Below are 8,493 nucleotides of genomic sequence, written 5' to 3'. Positions count from 1 at the left end.
AATATTTTAAATCTATAGATTTTTACGTAAAACAGAACAACATTTTACAAACTTTTGCAAAAAGCAACAATAGTCCGTTAAATTTGTGCATACGTCTGAAACAATCATCATTTTCTAAATGTTCTTGTTCGTTGAAAAAATAAATTTTGAGGTATAATGTAAAGATACTTTTAATATTTAAAATTATGCAAAATAACATGTAGAAATTTTGACTGAAACATGAAAAAAACTGAAATAAAACACCATTACTGCGATTTAAATGATGACATATTGTTTTCAAAATGGCCGACATATGGTCTACGTCTGGCTCGTTTAAACTGATTTTGACTAAATATGTTGTTGTTTCCAGAAAATACATATATGTTACAGCTTATGACAATTTTTGTACCCTAAGTTTCATGTGTTGTTTTCTTTCTTGCTTCAAAGTGTTAAGTGTTAATCTTAGTTACAATTATTTTCGACCATGTTACCAATAGTGTATCCACAGGTAGCAGACGACAATAAATTTTAAAGTGGAAATTTGCGACTTCCTGTGTGTCTGCTACTCGATGTTGTGATCTCAGTTACTTGACGTTCAGTATATGAAATGAGGGTTGAGGTAAGATATTTTGAAGAAATACAAATTTTAGCTAAACATAGAACAATACATTTTACAGATAACGGTTTGTGAGTCGCTGATTATTCCGTTAACTCTGCAACATAATTTAAATGGACTTGCCCATCTTCAAATCTGGACAAAACCATTACTCATTTTAAGGAAAAATTTCAAAATATGTACTGACTTAATATGGAATAGTGCAGATCATGAGCAGATGTTAAGGATATGCCGACTGATTTTGGTCTGCACTGGTCGCACGGGTACATGTATATTATTTTGGCACTAGAAGGCTGAGCGTTAATCAACATATTGTATTACACAAAATAATCAGAAAATACTGATTACAGTTCATTAATAATGACAACTTTTAATTTGGTACAATTTTTGTATTTTGAAAGCATGTTAATTTTAAATGGAACATGACTATTTGTAATTATTGTTGCTTTTCTAGAAAAAAAATTAACTGAACAGAATATAAAGAACTATTCTTTCCGAGATCACTCGCTTCCTTAAAGTATTACAATCTAAATACAAAAAAATATACATTCAATAACTTAATTCACAAATAGGTCAAAAATATCGGCACCACATTAGTGATTGTGCCGAAGGAAGGGAGATAATTATGAATGTATTACAAATAAGGGAGATGAAAATATCTCTTATTATAATTATACTATAAAATATCATAACTTTTTCTAATACATAATGTGTATTTTGTTATGAACTGGTGACTTTGATTGTGGCACTCCGATAACATCTTAATTTTCAATCTATAAATAAATAATTTTTTAAACCTATATTTCAGTTTCAGGATTTGAAATTAGGAAAGAACGAAAGATATGAAATGAGCACCGGCAAACTGATCTTAGCATGTTACATCCTTATCACAGAACTGGAACCTACTGATTAAGATGAGGTAATAGTAGGTTTTATAAAGATATGTATAGATTTGTTTCTTAGCCTGCTGAAAGCGAAAGTCATTAGTCTTTGCCTCCAGAATAGAGCCAGGCCAGCCTGCACTGTTGTGCAGTTTGACCAGCCTCGTTACTGTTTGCTAACTTCCAATTTTCATTTTCATGTGATTATTAGTTATAATAATTTATAATGGACTGTTCCTTAAATAAAATGTGGAAAAGTCCATTTAATAATTTCTGCAGATTAAAGCAGCATGCCTCCAGATTCATGCTCATTCTTCATGTAAATTTTAAAAATGTATCTAATAGAAAAATATAGTGTAGTGAACAAGGAAAGTAATTTACACATTACAAACAGCATTTACAGTCTACTTAAATTACCAAAAAAGGCCAAAATATACAATAATAGCCATTACTGCGTTAGTCACGCAGTAGAAATATGGAAATAAGTACTGCAACTTAGGTCGTTAAAGACATTTAACACATAATTAATTACTTGAATCTTAAATCTTTTTACTTCTCTTAAAATCTGAGTACATTTTTTCTTGAAATATTTTTGGTTCATCTGAAGGCGTGCAGCTTTAATGCTTGTTTATAGCTCTTGAATGAGACGTGTATTCATTTGGTTCTGAAACAGTACGGCATTGTGAATTGTTTCATGTTCGGGTTTGATAAAATATTTTTTCTTTGCTTAACACAGAAGCAGTTACCTTTGTTGTTGTTATTCAGTCATGAATTGCTTTGGCTAAGTAAATACATGTACACCTACACTGGTATCGAACATTTTTCTTCATTATTAAAATTTGATAAAACTAAAAAAAGTTTTAGTTATAATAAAGGGCGTCCGTTACCGAGTGGTTGAATGAATTCATTGACTTCAAATCATTTTCACCCCCCCCCTTTCTTTCACTATTATGGGCAGCGACTTTGAATTCATGAATAGTTTCATGTGCAGAGATGATCCACAGAGGTGATCCACAGCTAGCTTAATTGGCAGAGAAAATTGGTGGTTCTACTCGAGTGCCCCACCTTGTCTAAAATAATTTATAGAGGGCTATTTCACGGGGGGGAATCACGTGACTTTGTATAGTAATACCCACGAGAAAATGGCTACTGCTGAGCCCCGGTAAGTACCTTATGATGTTAAATTAAGGTGACAAACGTTTCTTACATCAAAACAAAACCTAGCGTATCATATGCGCGTTAATTTTCTTCAAATGACAATACAAAGTGCATTATCCAACGTTTTGTGGTTTTTGAGAACATTGTTTGAATTGGTTGAAAATTGCACATTTAGCGATAGTAATTCGCACGAAGCGATATAATTTGGTACCAAAATAAAGGAAAATAAGCTTACTTTCTGCACTGAAGACACAAAATCAATCATTTTATTAACATCTGTTATCGTAGAAGTCCATATAAAATATATTATCGAAGGTATGTAGCCTACAAATGTTCTTTGCAAGTGTATAGTAAGTAAAACGAACAATTTCTGGATAGTAAGTCGCACGAAAACAAAATAGTAAGTTTCACGCACAGTTTCCATTAGCATACATACATATACATTAAAAGAAAGTTAAAGTCCATATGTAAAGAGATAGAAAATATTTATTTCAATTATTCAAGATCAAATATTTCACTTTTTGTCTATAGAACGAATGCTTAATTGGTTGTAATCATAATATATCAAATGAACTTTTGATGGGATTTGATATTACACAGCTCAGTGTTATTTTTCTGTTGCGATAGTAGTTCTTTGACCTCTGCAGTTTGAGGTGTGTCTTGGCCCTCATTTTACTGTAATTAGAAAATATAATTGCTTGCTAATTGGTATGGTGATTATTATTAACTGAATGCTGATGTTTTTATATGGCGGTATTTGTTACATTTAGTCACTATGCTACTTAATTTATGAAAATATATTGAAGAATTCGCAAGAACAAAATAACTTCTTACAAAAAAAAAGAAAGACAAAAAAACAACAATGATACAGTGATACAAGTTATGATTAAGGCACATTGTGTCTCAGAAATCCATATTGTTTTAATTCTTTAGAAATGTCAAACATGTGTTTCATAATGTTTAAATAATGGATAAAACGCATGATAGAATTTTATTACAACTGAAAAAGGTAGCGCTGAACATTAAGTGATGTGTCGTTAAGGTAGCAAAATGTAAACAAAGTAGTATTTTGACTTCCATACGAAATACTTATTCACTAAAGGTATACCATTTTCCAACAGAACCAAAGATGCAAAAGGTAGTTTAAGTATCTAGCAAATGAGTATGTTTTCGGAAACTGTAACAAGATACCAAAAATAAACAAAATTTTTTTTAAAATAAAAATGATAGCATTTAAGAGGCATAATTGACCTTTAAATAAAAACGAATATTTGAAATCAAACGGTCAAAGATATTTACACTTTTTAAAGTGAAGGCAAGTGGAGTTAAAAAAAATATTGACATAAAACAATCTTAGATGCTGGGTTTCAAATCACACCGTCAATGTCGGGACACCCTAGTTTGATGAAAGAATTCAAGGACTCTGGTCGGACTAGAATCCATAGCAGTGAGAAGCATGTGTATAAAAATCAGGGATATTAAACACTCGACCATGGACGCCCTGAATATCTTATTTACTTACTTTATCACAAACAAAAAGTAATAGTTTACGACGCAACACATTTGCACATGGTAAGAAAATAAACGTATAGTAAAACGTAACGTTTTAACAAAACTTCTTGGGTTAATTTATAAAATCTGCCAGTGTATAAAAGAATAAATTTAATAAAAACTTGGTATACCAGTTCTTTGATGGCATTAAATATCAATGTGATATGGCGAATGTCTTCTCTTTGCGTTTTTTGTCCAAATTGCAGGTACTGAAAAGTAAATGATGGTGTTGTGTACAGTTATTTCTTTATATAGCTAGTTCTAAGGATAACGGATGTGGGTCCAGTCTAACGTGAAAAGGGGCCAAGTGTAACGTACATTGTTGAGTATCAATGTCAATGTCTCATTTAGTTTTTTTTAAGTTAAGTAATCTTTAATGAAATTATATGAATTTGAATACATGTATTATGAAATAATATGAATTATTATTAAAATACTCTCTCGATATTTGTATCTCTGTCACCGTAGACGGAACACACTTGCAAATTTGAAACCAAATAATTATAAAATAGTTTCGTCACATTTTAGCAAGCTATTGGAAACTATGCGTGAAACTTACTATTTTGTTTTCGTGTAACTTACTATCCAGAAATTGTTCGTTTTACTTACTATACACTTGCAATGAACATTTGTAGACTACAGACCTTCAAACAAAATTTTATATGAACTTCTACGATGACAGATGTCAATAAAATGATTGATTTGGTGTCTTAAGTGCAAAAAGAAGGCTTATTTTCCTTTATTTTGGTACCAAGTTATATCGCTTCGTGCGAATTACTATCGCTGAATGTGCAATTTTCAGCCAATTCAAACAATGTTCTCAAAAACCACAAAACGTAGGATAATGCACTTTGTATGTCATTTGAAGAAAATTATCGCGCATATGATACGCTAGGTTTTGTTTTGATTTAAGAAACGTTTGTCACCTTAATTTAACATAATAAGGTACTTACCGGGGCTCAGCAGTAGCCATTTTCTCGTGGGTATTACTATACAAAGTCACGTGATTCCCCCCCGTGTATTTTGGACCTTCTTCCGCCAGTAAAGCTGAAAAATTATTATTGTTTTCTTGATAAGTACCGTCGAGACAGTAACCATTCACCTACTAAATTAGTGTAATGGATCTGCCCTGCATTGAATTTGGAACAGTCCATTTGAAGTTTATGGGATTTCAATAACAAAATACAAATTTGAGCAGACGATAATATATAGCCTGGGCACGGAGTGCACGGACCAATAGGTAAAGGGTTAAACCCAACCAGAATAATTGAACCATTGCAGTTAAGAATATACTAGAAATAATAAGAGAATCGTTTAATGACATCAAGTGAATAAAAGCTTTATGACCACTATTTGAGTAAGACGTAATTATTTGTTTGTTGTATTCCTGAATTCTATTATGTGCATTTTTGAATAAGAGTAATGATAACATTGTTTTTTTTTTTAATTTGGTGGTTCAACCCGTGCGTCTGCTGTCTTTTGCAAGTGAAACGCAAAGCGTTACAAGTGATGTGAATATTTTATACATTATACAAGTTAAATGTTGATGCTGCACATCAAAGACGCTGCCAAATGATGAGAACAATCAATCAGCATTGAAAATCGCTTTCTATTACAGTTGAATATTCGAAGCACAAATCATTTTTTTCTCCATGTTCTTGGTATGTGCTCGTTGTTTAATAATTAAGTTGCATTTATTTGTGAAAAAGTAGAACCTAATGCATAAATTCACAAGGGATTGCCATGTCTGAAATTTTGAAATGTTTGTCTGTTGTGACAAAGATTGAAACGTCTGGTCAAAGCCAAATAAGTTGTATAACAAGTAAAATTGAAATGATTGGAATACTTAAAATAAATTCAAGATAATTATGTGCCGAGAATATGACTGTCTATTTAAATATTGGTGTGAATTGCATAATGTTTGAATGATTTTGAGGACGAACAGTTCTGCAGTGATCTCCCCTTACTGACCGTATGACGTAGTGTAACCGGTGCGCAGAGTTTGGCATACTTTCTTAACGGTTGGGACAGAACCGCCTCTCTGATAGTTGGCGTGGTTTAGGCTTTGTAGCTTGTAATTTAATGATTCGACAAGTAATATTGATCAAAGTTTTCCTGGTTCCCTTCCGCCCCGTCAACGAAGACTAAATGCTAGCATACGGAGCATCATATTACATTTGGCGACAATTTAAGACGGAGGCAAACTTCAACAGAGGCGGAGCAAATGAAGTGAGTGACACTGCCTCAGTTGTTACCTCTCTCAACCGTTAAGTTTTAGAACGATCGACTATAGACTGGCTCATTGGCATATTATTTGGTGTCCTATTATAGTTTCAAAACAGAAATTCATTGATCATTTATCTGAATAATCTTTTGCTTTTTGAAAACAGTTTTAGTGATTTAGTATTTTGTGTGGAAGTTAAAATACTACTGTGTTTACATTTCGCGACCTTTAAAACAAATATTTTCACATTCAGCAATACTTTATTTTGCTAATAAGCATCTAACATGCTTTTTTTAAAGCATTATTTAATACTCATGTTTGCACGACCTAATGTAGAAAAAAATTATTAACTTCTGAGGCATAATGTGCCTTTAACGAAAAACAGTTGATTCTAAGGTGAATATAATTTTTACAATGCAGGTGTATCAGTGATCTTTACATTTCAGAAATACGGAACATGGTAAATTGAGCGGGTGAAGGAACGAAGAAAACACCACCCTCTTTACAGTCAGCAGAATAACTATGCTTCCGGTTTGGAACTACTGCATGCTGTTACAACATATTTGACAAAGAGATTTTAATCCACCTGATACGATTTGGTATCTTTCTAAAATGTCATGTTCAACTTCTGAATGGTGTTTTTTTCTGCCAAGTTTAAGAAATATATTAAGATGTAACTGTCTAATATTTATGGCAATTATGAAGTGATAAGTTTTTGGCGTAGTAATAAAAACCATAAAGGATGTTAGCTAGATTGGATTTTCTACATGAGCTTGAAAAAATAATACCTTCATAAATGCCGTGATGTGAACAGAATAGAAGGGATATTTTATTTGCTTTTTGCATTGTACATCTTCTATTTACCAACATACTGTACCGTCAATGTATTGTAATGGCAATAATGAGTATAATTGCAATAATGAATAATGCACTTTTTTGCAATGTATATTTCAATTGGTGTGATAAGTAAAATTTGATCAGGAATGTATTTACATTTATTAAGACTTAATATATATATGCAAACATACTGTACCGTTAACATAATGGCAATAGTAAAATTGCAGAAATGAATGATGAGCATTTTTACAATGTATATTTCAAGAAGTGTAATATGTAACATTTAATAGTTAATAAAGACATACTAGGCCGTACAATGAGAAATAATGATAATTTAACAACGTCATGATAGAAACATCCATTTGAAATTTCTTAAGATTTAGATAATAATAATACCACCAAGAATATCACCACTACCACCAAAAACAACATTAATGAAACATAATGAAAACTCCAACGATGAAATATTTTATCATTCAAACACATGCAATGGTGAAAAAATGAAATTAAATATTAAAGTAATTGTAATAACGACCAGAAGAACAATAATGGAATAAAAGAATGAAATAAAACTATGAATAAAATAAAATAAAAACAACAAAATGAAATGAAATAAACAATAATGAAATAAAATGAAAACAAAAATAATGAAATACAAGTCCGCTTCCGATAATATTATCAACCATATACATGATATAATGTGTTCCTTTATATTTAGAAGTATCATTTGTTTCATTTTTTTTAAATGCTTTAAATAAGGAGTCACAAAGGGTTACTTTATCATTTTCATTTCCAAGCTTCATTGCCGGATAGCCACTGATATCCACTGCCTAACCATTAACATTCATCTTGATTACATGTTTATCAAACGTGGGTATCCAACGATGCATGCGTTTATGCTTGTTTTTTTTGTTGATTTTTTTATTGTTGTTGTTTTCAATTTTTATATGATCTGACAAAAAAGCTAAAAAAGGGGGTGGGGCTAGCATCATTTAGCTTATTTTTTTTCACTTTTGATACGTTATTCTGTCAATTTCTTTAACTTTACTTGCCTGTTTTATTTTTTTAAAGTTTTTCTTTTTAATTAATTAATTAATTAATTAATTTATATTTATTTATTGTTTTGCAAATTACATCAAGCGAAAAGGGAGGCTACTTGTTTTAAAATACAGATTGATCTCCCCTGAAAATTCAAATGATACGGACCAAAGGAGACTTCTCTTCATTAAAACAAGTATAAAATGATT

At 31.2% G+C, this 8,493-nt stretch overlaps 1 long non-coding RNA gene across 1 annotated transcript; it reads left to right on the top strand.

Annotated features, from left to right (window-relative positions):
- The first annotated feature begins 450 nt into the window (after window positions 1-450).
- On the top strand, window positions 451-8,114 carry LOC132716521 (uncharacterized). The gene is made up of 3 exons (XR_009623816.1): window positions 451-598; window positions 1,404-1,514; window positions 6,856-8,114. It is a non-coding gene; the product is annotated as an uncharacterized LOC132716521 (long non-coding RNA).
- The last annotated feature ends 379 nt before the right edge of the window (window positions 8,115-8,493 follow it).

Source organism: Ruditapes philippinarum, unplaced genomic scaffold, assembly GCF_026571515.1.
Source record: "Ruditapes philippinarum isolate M1 unplaced genomic scaffold, ASM2657151v2 ctg5679_1_1_1_1, whole genome shotgun sequence".
NCBI lineage: Eukaryota > Metazoa > Mollusca > Bivalvia > Venerida > Veneridae > Ruditapes > Ruditapes philippinarum.
Note: the sequence above shows the minus strand (reverse complement) of the source record. Positions and strands in the feature narration are given on the sequence as shown.